This window comes from Schistocerca gregaria, chromosome 5 (genome assembly GCF_023897955.1).
Source record: "Schistocerca gregaria isolate iqSchGreg1 chromosome 5, iqSchGreg1.2, whole genome shotgun sequence".
NCBI classification, from domain to species: domain Eukaryota; kingdom Metazoa; phylum Arthropoda; class Insecta; order Orthoptera; family Acrididae; genus Schistocerca; species Schistocerca gregaria.
Genome location: NC_064924.1, coordinates 70,486,732 through 70,508,074, shown reverse-complemented (window position 1 = coordinate 70,508,074; position 21,343 = coordinate 70,486,732). Strand labels below are relative to the sequence as shown.

Here is a 21,343-nt window from a genome sequence, read left to right as displayed (position 1 = left end):
AGAAAAGTTGGGGAAACTAAAAACAGAAGGAAAGCTTAAAAAACCATTACAGAAGTGGGGTTGTTTGTCCCCAAAAAAAGCTTCAAATGACTGACGTCGTCTCACTGACACTAATAAACTCGAGAACGCGATCGGCTGAGCGCGTGTCATCTGCTAAAATGGAAGATATATCAGGCGACAACTGTAGACGGGCGAGTAACGGAGTAAAATACACTCCTGGAAATTGAAATAAGAACACCGTGAATTCATTGTCCCAGGAAGGGGAAACATTATTGACACATTCCTGGGGTCAGATACATCATATGATCACACTGACAGAACCACAGGCACATAGACACAGGCAACAGAGCATGCACAATGTCGGCACTAGTACAGTGTATATCCACCTTTCGCAGCAATGCAGGCTGCTATTCTCCCATGGAGACGATCGTAGAGATGCTGGATGTAGTCCTGTGGAACGGCTTGCCATGCCATTTCCACCTGGCGCCTCAGTTGGACCAGCGTTCGTGCTGGAAGTGCAGACCGCGTGAGACGACGCTTCATCTAGTCCCAAACATGCTCAATGGGGGACAGATCCGGAGATCTTGCTGGCCAGGGTAGTTGACTTACACCTTCTAGAGCACGTTGGGTGGCACGGGATACATGCAGACGTGCATTGTCCTGTTGAAACAACAAGTTCCCTTGCCGGTCTAGGAATGGTAGAACGATGGGTTCGATGACGGTATGGATGTACCGTGCACTATTCAGTGTCCCCTCGACGATCACCAGAGGTGTACGGCCAGTGTAGGAGATCGCTCCCCACACCATGATGCCGGGTGTTGGCCCTGTGTGCCTCGGTCGTATGCAGTCCTGATTGTGGCGCTCACCTGCACGGCGCCAAACACGCATACGGCCATCATTGGCACCAAGGCAGAAGCGACTCTCATCGCTGAAGACGACACGTCTCCATTCGTCCCTCCATTCAGGCCTGTCGCGACACCACTGGAGGCGGGCTGCACGATGTTGGGGCGTGAGCGGAAGACGGCCTAACGGTGTGCGGGACCGTAGCCCAGCTTCATGGAGACGGTTGCGAATGGTCCTCGCCGATACCCCAGGAGCAACAGTGTCCCTAATTTGCTGGGAAGTGGCGTTGCGGTTCCCTACGGCACTGCGTAGTATCCTACGGTCTTGGCGTGCATCCGTGCGTCGCTGCGGTCCGGTCCCAGGTCGACGGGCACGTGCACCTTCCGCCGACCACTGGCGACAACATCGATTTACTGTGGAGACCTCACGCCCCACGTGTTGAGCAATTCGGCGGTACGTCCACCCGGCCTCCCGCATGCCCACTATACGCCCTCGCTCAAAGTCCGTCAACTGCACATACGGTTCACGTCCATGCTGTCGCGGCATGCTACCAGTGTTAAAGACTGCGATGGAGCTCCGTATGCCACGGCAAACTGGCTGACACTGATGGCGGCGGTGCACAAATGCTGCGCAGCTAGCGCCATTCGACGGCCAACACCGCGGTTCCTGGTGTGTCCGCTGTGCCGTGCGTGTGATCATTGCTTGTACAGCCCTCTCGCAGTGTCCGGAGCAAGTATGGTGGGTGTGACACACCGGTGTCAATGTGTTCTTTTTTCCATTTCCAGGAGTGTAGGAGCACTGAAGTAAAAGGTGTCTCACCGTCCACAGTTAAGAGCAGTAGGGACAGAGCGGGGGTGGATCGCCACTTAAAAGATGTCGATGGATAAGAAGACAGTGCCCTATCCGGAGTCTAGTTAAAATTACCTTCTCCCGACGACGAGTCCGGGAGGAAGAGGTCGAAGCACAGGGAAGAGCTTTCACGTCTCGCAATTTATTGTTGTGAAGTGTCGACCAATGTGCGTGCCATAATAGAGCAACACGACGACATAAAACACTCCGTAGATCGGCGAAGGGAACAATGCGAATAGCAGGCTGAAGAAGAGAGACTGCAGCCTTTGCCGCTATATCAGTCGCCTCATTTCCACAGATACCAACATGTCCTGGAATCCAGAAGAACGCCACAGAGACGCCCCCCCCCCCAAGTGGAGCAAGTGGAGGCAGTCCTGAGTCCGCTTGACCAGAGGGTGGACAGGGTAGAGAGCTTAGAGACTGAGAGAGCTGAGCGAATCTGAGCATATAATATACTGTATCCGTTGATGGCGACGGATGTATTGAACAGTCTGAAGAACAACGTATAGCTCCGCACTAAAAACCGAACAGTGGTCGGGATGCCTAAATCGATTAGGGGTGTCGCCAACAATATAGGCACTTCCAACACCAAATGATGTTTTTGAGCCATCAGTGTAAATAAATGTGGCATCCTTCATTTGTGCGCATAGAGCAGCAAATGCCCGACGATAAACAAGAGAAGGGGTACCATCCTTGGGAAACTGACAAAGGCCACGGAGCAGGCAGGTCCGGGGCCGGAGGCAAGAGATGCAGAGAAGCTGTGTGCAGTATTCCAACAACATGGAGCAACCGCTGACACCTCTAATCAAAGTATGGTCCACGTCATCAACGTGTTCCATGAGGATAGACTTGTCAGCAGAAGCGTCTGGCCTCCAAGGTCCCCGGACTTCATTAACATCGTGTGATTTTTATTTATGGGGCACACTAAAAACAATATGTATGCTGACAGTCCTCGTACAATAGAAGATCTTAAACGGAACATTACTAGAGAATTTAACAACATGACGGCTGCAGAATTACAGCGTGCTGCTGGTAAAGTCATAACTTCGTCACATGCCCACGGCCACCACTTCCGACATGTATTCTATCGGAACTATTGATTTTTAGTTACTTCAGTATTATTTTAATATCTGGCGCGAGGCATACCTGTTTTATGTGGGACTCATTGTATTTCAGGGAAAATATTCAGTCCATTCAAAGATAATTATAAACAGAAAACCACAAAGGAAAAAATCTTGTAATTTTTGATATCTAGAAGCAGACATACGTTACGAAGAAGATCAAGATACATAAACTTAGATTGAAGACATACTTGGTAATATAAACAGAACGTTGAATGACGACGCAAGAAAGAACACCAGAATGACAAATTTATAAAGTCGTGGCAATACCACTTTCAATGTATGGGAGCGAGACTTGCCTGTCTGCAGAGACGATTCAAACAACGGAAATGAGATTTTTAAGAAAAGTTAAAGGATGCTCAAGATTAGACAGAATATGTAGCGAAGACATAAGAACACAACGTGATGTGTATGATATTGATGAAAGAGTGAACGACTACAGAAAAAATGGAAAGTACATATTAACGATATGAATGAAGATATTTTCCCAAAGAAGATAAAGCTTTATAAGGAAGAAGAGATCCTGCAACGCCTAGGAAAATATAGGAACAACTGTGAGTGTGCACTCTGAACAGGTTTCTTGCCTCGACCGTGTAGTGCAGAAGGATAAGAATGATACGAACGCTTTATTGCACAGTAACTGGACATTCGCGGTATTCAGCTATCAAAAGTAATTTTTCGTACTTTGATGCATTTCTGTTTGCATCATCAGCAATAGCAATTATTCGCCATAGCTGCTACTAATTAACAAATGTGTAAAAACAGAGAACATAGTATAATATCAAAGTTTAAGTCTTAATGCAGAACGTAAACAACACAGCGTTACGCCGAAGTAACTCAAGTCTGATGTTGGCAACATGGACCACAGACACACACAAACTGGACACGCCTTTGCCTCTGGCATGTTCAAGTTCGAAAGCAACATCTAAGTTAAGTCACGTGATACAGGGCAAACAGTGAAATTTCTGACATTACGCGCTACAGTAAGTGAGGAATTCAGTTTTCTCATTTATAGCTGAAATCGCGCACTGATTGCAACAACTGAACGGTTTGTTGTACGTATTAGTATTACACATATAATAGTACAGTTTACCTAATTTTTCTGAGATTATCAATATGAATGCGATGGCTGCCATTTTTACATTTGGCCAGGTGAAAGGGCAGCAAACAATTAGAAACATTGTATGAGATTTCTTTATTTTTACAGACGAGAGAATTATAGTTCTTCGGTCAATTTCTGTTTATATTGCCCTGTGAGTCATTTAGGCGTCGCTTCCACTGGAGCAGAAAACGAAATATCAGTTTGGCAGGAAGCATTCAGTATTCTGACAATTTCTCAACTATATTTTTGTACATGTACATCGATACTCTGCAAATCACATTTAAGTCCCTGGCAGAGGGTTCATCGAACCACCTTCACAATTCTGTATTATTCCAATCTCGTATAGAGCGCGGAAAGAACGAACACCTATATCTTTACGTGCTAGCTCTGATTTTTCTTATTTTATCATGGTGCCGTGTTGGTCAGCGTCAACGAGATATTTTCGCATTCAGAGGAGTGGAATTTGACTGGAATTTCGTGAGAAGATTCCTCCGTAACGAAAAACGCCTTTGTTTTAGTGATGTCCGTCCCAAATCCTCTATCATTTCAGTGTCACTCTATTTCGCGATAATACAAAACTTGCTGCCCTTCTTTGAACTTTTCGATGTACTCCGTCAATCATATCTGGTAAGGATCGCACACCGTGCAGCACTATTCTAAAAGGGGACAGACAAACGTAGTGTAGTCTCCTTAGTAGACCTGTTACATTTTCTAAGTGTCCTGCCAATAAAATGCAGTCTTTAGTTACCTTTCCACTGTGTGTTCCAATTTGCGTAGTTCGTAATTGTAATTCCTACGCATTTAGATGAATTTATGACCTTTAGATTTGACTGATTTATCGTGTAACCGAAGTTTAACGGATTCCTTTTAGCACTCTCGTGAATGACCTCACACTTTTCGTTATTTAGGGTCAACTGCCAATTTTCGCACCATAGTATTCATAATATACGGCTTTTATACAAAATAAGGTTTATGTAGTATCACATATGCTTCATCCTGTACAGATACCGAAATAATACCAAGACAAAAAACAAAATATTTTAGAAAACGTTCGTTACAAAGAATGTCCGCCGCTCGTGGTCTCAAGGTAGCGTTCTCGCTTGCCGAGGACCGGGTCCCGAGTTCGATTCCCGGAGGGATCAGTGATTTTCACCTGCCCCGAGATGACTGGGTGTTCTCTCGTCTTCATCATCATCATTCATCCCCATTACAGGCGAAGGAAGCCAACGGCAAACCACCTCCATCAGGACCTTGCTAGTACGGCTGTGCGGGTCTGCCACATCGTTCCGCTACGCTCTGTCAAGAAGCATGGAACTTCATTTCCACAGAGAAAGCATTGTATTGTCTTAAAACCTCCATCATTCATCGAAGGACCAACCTCCAACCTGGCTTTCAAAAAATGTATTCACAATTATGTTTGTATTTTTAACACAAATTTACCTGTGGAATGAAATGTTACTACCTTTCACGTATCTTTCGGTGCAATCAAATTGTGCACGAAATTTCACCACTGTAGTAAAGAAACCTTTAATAAAAATACCAATTGGGATAAAAATAATCGTATTCCAGATATCGCCTGCAAATGAATGGTATGCAGTCGGTCGCTGCTCCAGAGGTTACTTTCAAGATCACGACGTCATGCGTGGTCTATATCATCATCTGAGCGCAGTACGCTATGCCCAAAGCGTAAATTTTCCTACACTACGGTGGACGCTGGAGTCACGTTCCTTCGCGATGGGTAATAATATGGGTGAAACAAAATTTCACTGCGACTAACGGCATCTGTGCTGACCGGTCGAGAGGTTTCCTGCGCTCCTGAGGGAGCCGATGCCGATAGGTCCTCATCCTCTACAACTGCATGGATACTCTGCAAATCATACTTAATTTTCTGGCAGTGGTTTCATCGAACCGCCTTCACTATTATTCTACTCTCGGAAGAGCGCGGAAGAAACCAAGACCTGTATCTTTCCGTGCGAGCTCTGATATCCTTATTTTATTACGATGTCGTTTCTCGCTATGTAGGTCCGCATCAACAAAATATTTTCGCATTCGGAGGACAAAGTTAGTGATTGAAATTTCATGAGAAGATCCCGCCGCAACGAGAAACGTCTTTGTTTTAATAGTGTCCACCCCAAGTCGGGCATCATCTCCGCGACACTCTCCCCCCTATTTTGCGATAATACAAAACGTGCTGCTGTTCTTTGAACCTTATCAATGTACTCCGTTAATCCCATCTCGTAAGGATCCCACACAGCGCAGCAGTACTCCAAAAGAGGACGGACAAGCGTAGTGTGGGCAATCTGTCTAGCACATGTGTCGCATCTTCTAAGTATTCTGCCAATAAAACGCAGCCTTTGGTTCGCCTTCCTCACATCATCATCTATACCATCGTTCCAATTTAAGTTGTTCGTAATTGTGAATGCTAGGTATTCAGTTGAACTGGCAGCCGTTAGATCTGTGTGATTTACCGGGTAACCGAAATTTAATGGATTCCTTTTAGTACTCGCTTGGATGACCTCAAACGTTTCGTTATTTAGAGTCATTTACCGCTATTAGCACCATAGAGATATTGTGTCTAAGTCACTTTGCCTTCGGCTTTGATCGTCTAATGAATTTACTAGACGACGGTAAATGTCAGCATCATCTGCAAACAATCTGAGGTGGCTGCTCAGAGTTTTTCCTAAATCGTTTAAATAGGTAAAGAAGAGAAGAGGACCTAGAGGAAGGTCAGAAATCTCTCCTGTTTTACGAGATGACTTACCGTCAGTTACAACCTCTCTGACAGGAAATCACGAATCCAGTCGCAGAACTCAGACGATACTCCATAAGCACGTAACTTGATTACAACCCGCTCGTGAGGTATGGTGTCGAAAGCCTTCTGGGAATCTAGAAATACGGGATCAATTTGAAATCCCTTGTCGATAGCACTCAACACTTCGTGTGAGTAAACAGCTAATTGTGTTTCACAAGAATGGTGTTGCCTTAATCCGTGCTGACTGTGTCAATAGACTGTTCTCTTCGAGGTAATTCATAATGTTCGAACACAACATATGTTCCAAAATACTGCTGCATATCAGCGTTAGCGATATGGGCCTGTAATTTACTGTATTGCTCCTATGCTGCCTTTCTTGAATATTGGTATAACCTGTGCAACTTTCCATTCTTTATGTACGGATCTTTTATCGAGCGGGCGGGTGTATATGATTTCTAAATACGGAGCTATTGGATCAGCACACTCTCAAAGGAACCTAATTGGTATACAGCCTGAACTGGAATTGCTTCGCTACTCCGAGGATATCTATTCTACATTACTCATGTTGGCAGTTGTGCTTGATTCGAATTCTGAGATATTTACTTCACCTTCTCCGGTGGCGGAATTTCGGAAGGCTGTGTTAAGTAAATTTGCTTTAGTAGTACTATCATCAATAGTATTTCGATTCTATCGCGCAGAGATGGCACTGAATGTGTGCTGCCGCTAACATACTTTACATACGACCAGAATGTCTTTGGATTTTCTGCCAGGTTTCGAAACAAAATTTCGTTGTGGAAACTGTTATAAGCATCTCGCATAGAAACCCGCGCTACCCGGCAGTGCAGACAGTACGTCAGAAATGAGCTCCGTACACTCTAAACTCTCCACCGAATTTGTCATCTCCGAACTCGACGTCTCCGTATGCCCGCAGTCTCGATTTGTGAATAAAATTTTTCTGGTTTTGTGACCGCATTATCAATACGTGAAACTACCGACGTTTCGGTCAGGTGACCTTCTTCAGGATGTAAACAAAAAACACCATGAAGGAGGTCACTCGCAACAGTGACCGAAACGTCGGCAGTTTCACGTATTGACAATGCGCTCACACAGACAGAGAAATTTTATTGACTGTGACAGTGGCCGCGTAAGCCTACGTTTAAGTCGACTTGTGAGTCTCCTCTGCAGTCCACTCATCACGCGAGTCTGTTGTCGGGTACAAATGGAATCGGTTCGCTCTGAAAGGAGGGAGAGTGCGTGAGTTCGCGGGTATAAACGCAGACACGCGGCATTCCCGCTGCGTACGCAACCGTTTTTAAAGATATTCCCGCCATTAAACTGTGAACTGCTCTTCATTTAAGTTGTTATTGCTTTTCCGTCTTGAGCTTACTACAATTTAATTAAAGAGAATCTTACACGAGACGCATTTCGCTTTTATTTATCAAACACCTTTTGTGGTTATTCTTAAACTGGATTCATATGCTTGTACTTTTTTGGTTGTTTTAGATCAAAAATAGGGCTTTGTTTATATAGTTGGAGTGCAAGTTACTTGCGGCGATTCTTTATATATTCTCCAAACCACTGCTTCTCCCCTCCTTGCTAGCAGCGGTTCACGTCGAAATACCTCGTTTGACATGTGCACTTGACAGTTTTTGCCATTCTGCATATTTCTTGCGCTGCATTGGGGTTATTTATACTTCGCCTTTATAAAACGAACTAAAGTTATGTGTCTTTCTCAACCTGCACGTTATTACACTGTTTGTTCCTTCGTTTTCGTGCGGGTTGAAGCGTTGCCAGACTGTGAAACTACATGCATGGTCATTATAGGCCAGAACCTGGGAAGAGATGGTAGTGGTAAATGGAGCGTGTAATTATATGTGTGTATTTAATGTTACGTTAAGTGGTCAGTCAGTTTAAAGAATGTATGTTGAAAGTCTCTTCGGGTTTGCTGCCGGATCCTAAAATCAACTTGACTCGATATTTCGGCGATCCAACTAGTCGCCATCTCCAGGAGAATGCTGCCTCTGCTGATGAGTCCCGCTGAGAACTGACGCCAGGCTGCAAATCGACGTCCTATATAGGCCACCGTTCAGTACACGGCGCATGCGCCGCCCATCACGGTTTCTGCCTTCCAAAACATGGAGGTGGCGCCACCCTTAATGAAACACTGCTGGAAATGATATATCGCAGTCAAGGCCGCACTGAAGAACGTTCAGTTTTGATGCGGGACAATGCAGGATTCCACGTCTTGCTAAGAGGAAACCCATTGTCTCTGTTTATTAAATTATCCGCCAACCTAATTTCAATCGCCTCTTTATAGGCACTGTTCCAAAAACGGGAAATGTTGGCAACTACCACAGTTTCATCAAATTTAATACTGTGTCCCTCATTTAATCAGTGTTCTGCTACTGCCGATTTTTCCTGCTGTTGTAGCCTCGTATGACGGCGATGTTCCACACACCTGTCATGCACTGTGCGAATCGAACGGCCAATGTAAGCTTTCCCACATTGACACGGAATTTTGTACACATCGGGTTTCCTAAACTCCGAATCATCTTTCGCAGAGCCGATTCGTCCAATCTTAAACGGTATGTCTCCATCACAAGGAAGAAAGGCCACCGATCTATGTCCCTCTTCATGCACCTCCTGTGATGGTCCACACTCCATAGCCCGTCACATCTGCTTCTCGGAGCATCCATTTTCCTTAAAAACAGCCATCAAATTCGCAAGTTCTTGGGTTAAGCTCTCCGCGTCGGAAATGGCATATGCTCTCCGTACCAAAGTCCTAAGGACGCAACTGCGTTGGTGTGATGGGTGACAACTCTTAGAATGCAGATACCGATCTGTGTGCGTCGACTTTCGGTGAACACTGTGTCCCAAGGTACCATCTGGTTTTTTATAAACCACAACGTCTAAAAATGGAAGCACCCCATCACTTTCAACCTCCATAGTAAATTTGATGCGGGAATGAAGACAGCTAAAGTGGTCCAAAAGTTTGTTAAGAGCATCACGTCCATGCGGCCAGACGAAAAAGGTTTCATCCACGTATCTCCAGAAGCACGTTGGTTGCAAAGCTGAAGTCCTCAGTGCCGTATCCTCGAAGTCCTCCATAAATAGGCTATGGCTGATAAAGGACTACCCATAGCCACTCCATCATTCTGTACAAAAATGTTACCGTTAAATAAAAAATACGTGGATGACAGCACATGACGACAAAGCTTCACCAGCTCTTCCTCCAGTTTTTCACTGATCAAACTAAGGGACTCTTCCAGAGGAACTCGTATCAAAAGGATCCAGCAACAAACCCGAAGAGACTTTCAAGACTTATTACGCTGAGAAAGCCTACGTAATCACATAAACAGTGTCTGGTTTGCCAGGTTGGTCTCGTCATTTATGAGTTGTCCCTTTTCTGTTGTGATCTTTTGAATGTGGTTTTCTTGTAAGGTGAGGTGTTTTTGTTGTTGTTTATCCTTATCATTTTCATGTCAGTGTCTCTGTCGTTAATTTTATGTTGGTGTTGGTGTAAGTGTACTGAAAAAGTTGAATGACTTGTCCTATACTTCCGTGCTCAGACATGTTCTTTGTATTTGGTGTCAAATGTCCTGGTTTGACCTATGTATCTTCCATCACAAGTATTGCATTTCAGTTGGTATATTCCTGATTGCTGATATCGATCTGTTGTTACTATTTTTTTAAAAAATGTGATATAAAAGTAGCCCACCAAAGGAGCAATTACCGCATGCTGTAGCCGTGCGGTCTCAGGCGCCTTGTCACGGTTCACTCGGCTTTCCCCGTCGGAGGTTAGTCTTCCCTCGGGCATAGGTGTGTGTGTGCGTTGTCCTTAGCATAAATTAAGATTGATTAAATAGTGTGTAAGCATATGCAGCGATGTCCTCAGCAGTTTGGTCCCAGACCTTACCACAAATATCCAAAAATTTATAACAGAAAGGGAACAACTCATAAATGACCAGACCAACCTGCCAAGCCACACGGTCATGAATTTGACTGACCACTTAACGTAACATTAAATACACACATATAATCACACAATCCATTTACCACTACCATCTCCTCCCAGGTTCTGTCCTATAATGACCATCCATGTAGTTTCACAGGATGGTAACGCTCACAACCCGCACGAAAACAAAGGAACAAACAGTATAATACCGTACAGGGTGAGAAACAAACAATTTTAGTTTAGTGTAAATAACCCAAATGCAGCCCAAGAAATATGCAGAATGGCAAAAACTGCCAAGTGCACGTGTAAAACGAGGCCTTTCGACTTCAACCGCCGCTACCAAGGTTGGGAGACGCAGTGGTTTTGCAGAATATATAAATAAACGCCGCAAGTAACTTGCACTTCAACTTTACAAACAAAGGGCTGTTTTTTACCTGAAACAACCAAAAACGTACAAACGTATGTATCAGTTTGCAGAAAACCAAGAAAGATGCTTGATAAATAAAAGCAAAATGCATCTGTTGTAATTCTCTTTAACTGAATTGCAGCTAGCTCAGGACGGAAAACCAATAATAACTGATTTTAAAAGCTGCTCCGAAAGATGCCATACAAACAAAGATATTATTCATTTACTTCACACAATCGGTATTTCGGTCTTCTAGTTATTCTCATGTGCGAGTTGAAATGTCACAAAATGTCTGCTCTACTTAAATCACAGGAGCAATTTATATACCAGCATATCGACTGATAGGTTAGCAGCAAATGTTTTTTTGTTTACGCATAAACATAAAATTTAATACGTATTCAGAGAATGTCTAATAATTGCGTTTACATACGCACACTTTTACATACGCACACTTTCCTCCCCCCATGAACCATGGACCTTGCCGTTGGTGGGGAGGCTTGCGTGCCTCAGCGATACAGATGGCCGTACCGTAGGTGCAACCACAACGGAGGGGTATCTGTTGAGAGGCCAGACAAACGTGTGGTTCCTGAAGAGGGGCAGCAGCCTTTTCAGTAGTTGCAGGGGCAACAGTCTGGCTGATTGACTGATCTGGCCTTGCAACATTAACCAAAACAGCCTTGCTGTGCTGGTACTGCGAACGGCTGAAAGCAAGGGGAAACTACAGCCGTAATTTTTCCCGAGGACATGCAGCTTTACTGTATGATTAAATGATGATGGCATCCTCTTGGGTAAAATATTCCGGAGGTAAAATAGTCCCCCATTCGGATCTCCGGGCGGGGACTACTCAGGAGGATGTCGTTATCAGGAGAAAGAAAACTGGCGTTCTACGGATCGGAGCGTGGAATGTCAGATCCCTTAATCGGGCAGGTAGGTCAGAAAATTTAAAAAGGGAAATGGATAGGTTAAAGTTAGATATAGTGGGAATTAGTGAAGTTCGGTGGCAGGAGGAACAACACTTCTGGTCAGGTGACTACAGGGTTATAAACACAAAATCAAATAGGGGTAATGCAGGAGTAGGTTTAATAATGAATAGGAAAATAGGAATGCGGGTAAGCTACTACAAACAGCATAGTGAACGCATTATTGTGGCCAAGATAGATACGAAGCCCACACCTACTACAGTAGTACAAGTTTATATGCCAACTAGCTCTGCAGATGATGAAGAAATTGAAGAAATGTACGATGAAATAAAAGAAATTATTCAGATAGTGAAGGGAGACGAAAATTTAATAGTAATGGGTGACTGGAATTCGAGTGTAGGAAAAGGGAGAGAAGGAAACATAGTAGGTGAGTATGGATTGGGGCTAAGAAATGAAAGAGGAAGCCGCCTAGTAGAATTTTGCACAGAGCACAACTTAATCATAGCTAACACTTGGTTTAAGAATCATGAAAGAAGGTTGTATACATGGAAGAACCCTGGAGATACTAAAAGGTATCAGATAGATTATATAATGGTAAGACAGAGATTTAGGAACCAGGTTTTAAGTTGTAAGACATTTCCAGGGGCAGATGTGGACTCTGACCACAATCTATTGGTTATGACCTGTAGATTAAAACTGAAGAAACTGCAAAAATGTGGGAAATTAAGGAGATGGGACCTGGATAAACTGAAAGAACCAGAGGTTGTACAGAGTTTCAGAGAGAGCATAAGGGAACAATTGACAGGAATAGGGGAAAGAAATACAGTAGAAGAAGAATGGGTAGCTCTGAGGGATGTAGTAGTGAAGGCAGCAGAGGATAAAGTAGGTACAAAGACGAGGGCTGCTAGAAATCCTTGGGTAACAGAAGAAATATTGAATTTAATTGATGAAAGGAGAAAATATAAAAATGCTGTAAATGAAGCAGGCAAAAAGGAATACAAACGTCTCAAAAATGAGATCGACAGGAAGTGCAAAATGGCTAAACATGGATGGCTAGAGGACAAATGTAAGGATGTAGAAGCTTATCTCACTAGGGGTAAGATAGATACTGCCTACAGGAAAATTAAAGAGACCTTTGGAGAGAAGAGAACCACGTGTATGAATATCAAGAGCTCAGATGGCAGCCCAGTTCTAAGCAAAGAAGGGAAAGCAGAAAGGTGGAAGGAGTATATAGAAGGTTTATACAAGGGCGATGTACTTGAGGACAATATTATGGAAATGGAAGAGGATGTAGATGAAGACGAAATGGGAGATACGATACTGCGTGAAGAGTTTGACAGAGCACTGAAAGACCTGAGTCGAAACAAGGCCCCCGGAGTAGACAACATTCCATTAGAACTACTGACGGCCTTGGGACAACCAGTCCTGACAAAACTCTACCAGCTGGTGAGCAAGATGTATGAGACAGGCGAAATACCCTCAGACTTCAAGAAGAATATAATAATTCCAATCCCAAAGAAAGCAGGTGCTGACAGATGTAAAAATTACCGAACTATCAGTTTAATAAGCCATGGCTGCAAAATACTAACGCGAATTCTTTACAGACGAATGGAAAAACTGGTAGATGCGGACCTCGGGGAGGATCAGTTTGGATTCCGTCGAAATGTTGGAACACGTGAGGCAATACTGACCTTACGACTTATCTTAGAAGAAAGATTAAGAAAAGGCAAACCTACGTTTCTAGCATTTGTAGACTTAGAGAAAGCTTTTGACAATGTTGACTGGAATACTCTTTTCCAAATTTTAAAGGTGGCAGGGGTAAAATACAGGGAGCGAAAGGCTATTTATAATTTGTACAGAAACCAGATGGCAGTCATAAGAGTCGAGGGGCATGAAAGGGAAGCAGTGGTTGGGAAAGGAGTGAGACAGGGTTGTAGCCTCTCCCCGATGTTATTCAATCTGTATATTGAGCAAGCAGTAAAGGAAACAAAAGAAAAATTTGGAGTAGGTATTAAAATTCATGGAGACGAAGTAAAAACTTTGAGGTTCGCCGATGACATTGTAATTCTGTCAGAGACAGCAAAGGACTTGCAAGAGCAGTTGAATGGAATGGACAGTGTCTTGAAAGGAGGATATAAGATGAACATTAACAAAAGCAAAACGAGGATAATGGAATGTAGTCAAATTAAATCGGGTGATGCTGAGGGAATTAGATTAGGAAATGAGACACTTAAAGTAGTAAAGGAGTTTTGCTATTTAGGAAGTAAAATAACTGATGATGGTCGAAGTAGAGAGGATATAAAATGTAGACTGGCAATAGCAAGGAAAGCGTTTCTGAAGAAGAGAAATTTGTTAACATCGAATATAGATTTATGTATCAGGAAGTCGTTTCTGAAAGTATTTGTTTGGAGTGTAGCCATGTATGGAAGTGAAACATGGACGATAACTAGTTTGGACAAGAAGAGAATAGAAGCTTTCGAAATGTGGTGCTACAGAAGAATACTGAAGATAAGGTGGATAGATCACGTAACTAATGAGGAGGTATTGAATAGGATTGGGGAGAAGAGAAGTTTGTGGCACAACTTGACTAGAAGAAGGGATCGGTTGGTAGGACATGTTTTGAGGCATCAAGGGATCACAAATTTAGCATTGGAGGGCAGCGTGGAGGGTAAAAATCGTAGAGGGAGACCGAGAGATGAGTACACTAAGCAGATTCAGAAGGATGTAGGTTGCAGTAGGTACTGGGAGATGAAGCAGCTTGCACAGGATAGAGTAGCATGGAGAGCTGCATCAAACCAGTCTCAGGACTGAAGACAACAACAACAACAACGCACACTTTGGAGTGTGCAACGATAGTACCAGAAAACATGACATGAGCATGAAGTGCAATCTCTAAATGGTGGTTATTAAAATACACGAGGAAAATGAGTGATAAGGTTCACGACTCGCTATTAGTCCACAAACGCAAGCTGACGAGACCAAATGAAAACAAAAAGCGCGGGGATATAACAATGACGTCGCTCCGTGCCCTGTTTTAGTTTGACGCAGCACGCGTTTTATCACAGAGGGAAAGTAATAAACAAGAATACAACCGTTTTCTTTGCTCTGGACGAAATCTGTATATTTTTCGTCTGAAGGGTGGGCTACAGCGTTAAACTTATTCTAGATGTCACCCTATCTCTACTGGAACACATTTTTAGTTGTGTAGTTTCGATCGGCTGATTTTCGTCTTACACTTCCAACAGTCTCACAAAACACAGCTTGTAAGTAGGCTGTTTAGGTTTTTGTGTTGGCAACGCCACGTAGCGCTCTGTATGAAAATCACTGGCTATGCTGTGTGCAATCTGTGACTGGTTTGCATTGTTGGTGTATTTGCTATTGTAGTGTTGGCGAATTTGATGTGAACAGCCGGTAGCGTTGTGCAGTTGGAGGTGAGCCGCCAGCAGTGGTAGATGTGGGGAGAGAGATGGCAAGAGTTTTAAGAGCGGACGATCTGGACGTGTGTCTATCAGAAAAAGGACATTTGTAAGACTGGATTTCGTGAACTGATTATATATATTAAGAGTTTTGAACACTATTAAGGTAATTACATTGTTTGTTCTCTACCAAAATCTTTCATTTCCTAACTATGCCTATCAGTAGTTAGTGCCTTCAGTAGTTAGAATCTTTTATTTAGCTGGCAGTATTGGAGCTCGCTGTATTGCAGTAGTTCGAGTAACCAAGATTTTTGTGAGGTGATTCATTAAAGGTATAGATTATTGTTAGTCAGGGCCATTCTTTTGTGGGGATCATTGAAAGTCAGATTGCGTTGAGCTAAAAGTATTGTGTGGCAGTTTAGTGTCGATCAGAATAAGTAAAGAGAGAAATGTCTGAGTACGCTCAGTTTTGCTCAGCTGTTCGAAAATCAAATAACGTAACAAGTTTTATCAGCACAGTCATTAATAATTTTCCAAAGGGGACGTTTCAAGCTACGTTAAAGGCCAGCTGATCCCGTCAAGCGGTCAGTTCGCCTTACCAGTGCTACTTTGCAACAACAAGATCTTCCGTACTAATATTAAGTCACGACTAGCGTTACACTCCAGCACGCTTCAATAAAGGAGAAGGAATCGACGAGTGTGAAGCGACCGCAGCGCCACGGTTCTCAGACTCGTCATATTGGCGAAACTCCAACGGGAACCTAAACACTGTTGTAAGAGCGACACTTTGATTTGTGCAGTACCTAACCCGCAGTATTGTATTCGCTCCTTTGATGATCGGTAGCGCAGCCAGACAGACCTACCTGTGCGATCAGCAGGTGGACGCGAGCCGAAGCCAGACCACGTGACGTGACGAGGTGCTCTGGGCGCGCCGCGGCGGCGGCAGCTGCGCGCTGGCCAGAGAGAGACGCGCACTGTGCCGTAATACCGCGCCTGCTGCTACAGCTGTAGCTGCGCTGTTACGTCACGCGGGGCAGTCGGTCGGTCGGTGAGCCGCTTTTCACTTTTGCGGCCGCTCGCCGCTCCGCTGACTGGCGCCCTACCTGCTGGGCCCGTGATGTTGCTGCACCGGCGCCGGCGACGCTGCTGCCGCCCGGCGGCGAGACGCGGCAGTTCGGCCGCCCGTTCGGTTTCCCTGTCTTGCGGCCTTCGCAACGGACGACCGAGACAGGTGATCTGTCTCGTGCGGGAGCTGCAGAGTCGGCTTGGTTGATCTGGTTACCCGCCAACGCCCTCCTCGATATATCTATGGGATCTCCATGCCACCTTCGCGAAACCACTTCCTGGGGCACCTGCGTGTGCGCTCTAGCGCTTTAGATTTACATAGGCTGTCATTAATACTCGCATTCGGCCACTTCCGTATATCTGGCTCTGTATGCTGTTGTTGTTGTTGTTGTGGGCTTCAGTCCTCAGACTGGTTTGATGCAGCTCTCCATGCTACTCTATCCTGTGCAAGCTTCTTCATTTCCCAGTATCTAGTGCAAGCTACATCCTTCTGAATCTGTTTAGTGTATTCATCTCTTGGTCTCCCTCTACGATTTTTACCCTCCACACTGCCCTCCAATACTAAATTAGTGATCCCTTGAAGCCTCAGAACATGTCCTACCAACCGATCCCTTCTTCTGGTCAAGTTGTGCCACAAACTTCTCCCCAATCCTATTCAATACCTCCTCATTAGCTTTGTAATCTACCCATCTAATCTTCAGCATTCTTCTGTAGCACCATACTTCGAAACTTCTATTCTCTACTTGTACAAACTATTTATCGTCCATGTTTCACTTCCATACATCGCTTCACTCCATACAAGTACTTTCAGAAACGACTTCCTGATACTTAAATCTATACTCGACGTTAACAAATTCTTCTTTAGAAATGCTTTCCTTTCCATTGCCAGTCTAGATTTTATATCCTCTCTATTTCGACTATCATCAGTTATTTTGCTCCCCAAATAGCAAAACTCCTTTACTACTTTAAGTGTCTCATTTCCTAATCTAATTCCCTCAGCATCAGCCGACTTAATTCGTCTTTTTACCTACTTGATCCTCTGCTGCCTTCACTACTTCATCCCTCAAAGCTACCTATTCTTCTTCTACTGTAATTCTTTCCTCTATTCCTGTCACTTGTTCCCTTATGCTCTCCCTGAAACTCTGTACAATCTCTGGTTTAGTCAGTTTATCCAGGTCCCATCTCCTTAAATTCCCACCTTTTTGCAGTTTCTTCAGTTTTAATCTACAGTTCATGACCAATAGAGTGGGTCAGAGTCCACATATGCCACTGGAAATGTCTCACAATTTAAAAAAAAAAGGTTCCAATGACTCTGAGCACTATGGGACTTAACTTCTAAGGTCATCAGTCCCCTAGAACTTAGAACTGCTTAAACCTAACTAATCTAAGGACATTGCGACCGTAGCGGTCGCTTGGTACCAGACTGTAGCGCCTACAATTTAAAACCAGGTTTCTAAATCTCTGTCTTACCATTATATAATCTATCTGAAACCTGTCAGTATCTCCAGGCTTCTTCCATGTATACAACCTTCTTTTATGATTCTTGATCTAAGTGTTAGCTATGATTAAGTTGTGTTATGCGCAAAATTATACCAGGCGGCTTCCTCTTTCATTTCTTCCCCCCAACCCATATTCACCTACTACTTTTCTTTCTCTAACTTTTCCTACTACCGAATCCGAGTCATGACTATTAAATTTTGGTCTCCCTTCACTACCTGAATAATTTCTTTTATCTCATCATACATTTCTTCAATTTCTTCGTCGTCTGCACAGCTAGTTGGCATATAAAGTTGTACTACTATAGTAGGCGTGGACTTCGTGTCTATCTTGGCCACAATAATGCGCTCACTACGCTGTTTGTAGTAGCTTACCCACACTCTTACTTTTTTTATTCATTATTAAACCTACTCCTGAATTACCCCTATTTGATTTATAATCCTGTATTCACCTGACCAAAAGTCTTGTTCCTCCTGCCATCGAACTTCACTAATTCCCACTATATCTAAATGTAACCTATACATTTCCCGATTAAGGGATCTGACGTTCCACGCTCCGACCCGTACAACGCCAGTTTTCTTTCTCCTGATAATGGCGTCCTCTTGAGTAGTCCCCGCCCGGAGATCCGAATGGGGGACTATTTTACGTCCGGAATGTTTTACCCAAGAGGACGCCATCATCATTTAATCATACAATAAAGCTGGCTGCCGTCGGGAAAATTTACGGCTGTAGTTTCTCCTTGCTTTCAGCCGCTCGCAGTACCAGCACAGCAAGTCCGTTTCGGTTAGTGTTACAAGGTCAGATCCGTCAATCGTCCAGACTGTTGCCCCTGCAACTACTGAAAAGGCTGCTGCCCCTCTTCAGGAACCACACGTTTGTCTGGCCTCTCAACAGATCCCCCTCCGTTGCGGTTGCACCTACGGTACGGCTATCTGTATCACTGAGGCACGCAAGCCTCCCCACCAACGCAAGGTCCATGGTTCATGGAGGGTGGTGGGGGGTAGATTTACATAGGCTGTCTTTAATACTCATATTCGTTCACTTCCGCATATCTGGTTCTGTACGCTATTTTGTCGAAAACTGGCACAAAACACAGGTTATTTCTTGCAAAGAAAGGAATAGCGACCAGCAACTTCTATAATGCTATTTGTTTTTGCGCAAATAGTTTCGTTACGGTTTTGAACCAACGGATCCATTATGAGATGGCTGTTCGCGTTTAGATACATATTTGTTACTGTTTACATTAGGTTTCACTATTCATTTTCCATTGAGCTGAAAATTTCTTACGGCTAACAAGGTTTTGAACAGAATATTAACAAATCCTTAAAGTGAATCTGGTTTAATTTTAACTTGCTTACCTCGATTAGGTAGTAAGCATTGCAACTTCGACGTAAGTAAGCTAAAACTAAAACAGTACCACTTTAAGTATTTGTTTACATTCGTTTCAGTCTTTATTGGCTAACATTACAGTTAAATAGGCAACTTCTTACATTACGTTTTGGTTCTAGGGCACCACCACCCGAAGGGGAGAGGGGGAACAGAACCCCGCAGGTAAAAACCTAAAGGTGTAATGTCTGAGGACTTAGGTGGTTAAGAAATGTAAACAACATCAAATATATATCTCAACGCAAACACCGGTAACGGCGCTATTTGTGTCAATTCACAGCGTTATTGATGTAGCTGGTCGCTGTTCTCATATATGCAAAAATCAGCCTATATGGAACAGCTAATATTTTAATAGTTAGTAGTACAGACTAACCCAAGGAAAATATTCCAGCCTGCCGGGGTGACCAATCGGTTCTAGGCACTACAGTCTGGAACCGCGCGACCGTTACGGTCGCAGGTCCGAATCCTGCCTCGGGCATGGGTGTGTGTGATGTCCTTAGGTTAGTTAGGTTTAAGTAGTTCTAAGTTCTAGGGGACTGATGACCTCAGAAGTTAAGTCCCATAGTGCTCAGAGCCATTTGAACCATTTTGAAAATATTCCATATCACATGTTTCTAATTTTTATTGATTATAGAAGCTGAACTGTTGGAATATAACCCAAGCATGTACTTACAGAAAGTATTAAAGAAAGTCAAATGAATTAAGTTAAAAGTTGATTTTTGTAAATTCCATCTCCCACTTCAGCGCACTTTCTTATCCTCTTGGCAGCCTCATGTGCAGCTCCTCTTACGTCATCTGTGCGTTCTTTTATGAGGACACAACTACATATAATCCGAGCTATCAATTCCTCTAGTGTTTACCTTTTCTTTGCAGACTTTCGTCATTCAACCATCCCCGCAGGTAAAAACCTAAAGGTGTAATGTCTGAGGACTTAGGTGGTTAAGAAATGTGCACGTTTATGCTAGTCTATGTTCCAGGAATGTCAGGTTTAGATGATTTGTCCTGACGACCAGAATATGCAGAGCGGCTGCCATGCTGCAGGAACATCGCCATCTACGTAGCCAAAAGAACCTCTTCCGGTAATGCTGTCAGCTCGTTTTCAATAAAGTGTAGTCTATAGGACAATCCAGTAACATAACAGGTCCAATCAAATGATGTCTGTGATACCAAATCAGATGCTTGCGGAGGAGCATTCTTCAAAATGTGTCTTCGTAAAGGTTTGTGGGTGTCAGTTACGAATGCTACTGATACCGTCCGTCCCGAGTGAAAGTGGCTTCATCAATTCCAATCGATTGCCTTTATCAGCTTCTCGAAGGTGTTAAATACGTCATGTCCGCCATATTTTGTATAAGGAATACGGATACATGTAGAACTTCTGCGTTTTCTTGCTGAAGGACTACTTTGTATCAAACTAAGCATTGTGGTCTGCTTCATCTACTCTGTTTATTCACACACTCAGATCAGATATGAGTGCTGGACAATGCCCAGTCTCACGCAGTTAGACTCTGCGGTTAATAAATCGTCTACTGTATTCTCTTTCAGCCGGCCGCTGGTGGCCGAGCGGTTCTGAGCGCTTCAGTCTGGAACAGCGCGACCGCTACGGTCGCAGGTTCGAATCCTGCCTCGGGCATGGATGTGTCTGATGTCCTTAAGTTAGTTAGGTTTAATTTCTAGGGGACTGATGATCTCAGATGTTAAGTCGCATAGTGTTCTGAGCCATTTGAACCATATTCTCTTTCACCGTTTGTAAATGCACTAATCAGCTACAACATTATGACCATCGATATTGGCGATATAAGCCCGTCCAAGCGAGAAATGACTGCTAGTCAGACACACTCACACTGCATGTGGTACCACTGAGCGAGTTGTCCTTATATAGAATGGAGAAGGCGCGCGATCTGTCTTAAGGCCTCCGTAAGCGATCAGACATATTTTCAAACCTATGCTTGCCAAATATCTGATCGTGTACGATGCAGTTTGACGCGTTTGTCAAGAATAGATAGTGTTTGACGTGTTCGCGAGAAATTTTTG

General features: G+C 43.8%; 1 long non-coding RNA gene across 1 annotated transcript in view; it reads right to left on the bottom strand.

The window, feature by feature from the left end:
• Positions 1 to 16,507, bottom strand: part of LOC126271851 (uncharacterized) — a 296,434-nt gene extending 279,927 nt beyond the window's left edge. The window contains exon 1 of the long non-coding RNA XR_007549151.1: positions 16,228 to 16,507. This is a non-coding gene — a long non-coding RNA (uncharacterized LOC126271851). The remainder of the gene's footprint in view (positions 1 to 16,227) is intronic.
• Between the last annotated feature and the right edge of the window lie 4,836 nt (positions 16,508 to 21,343).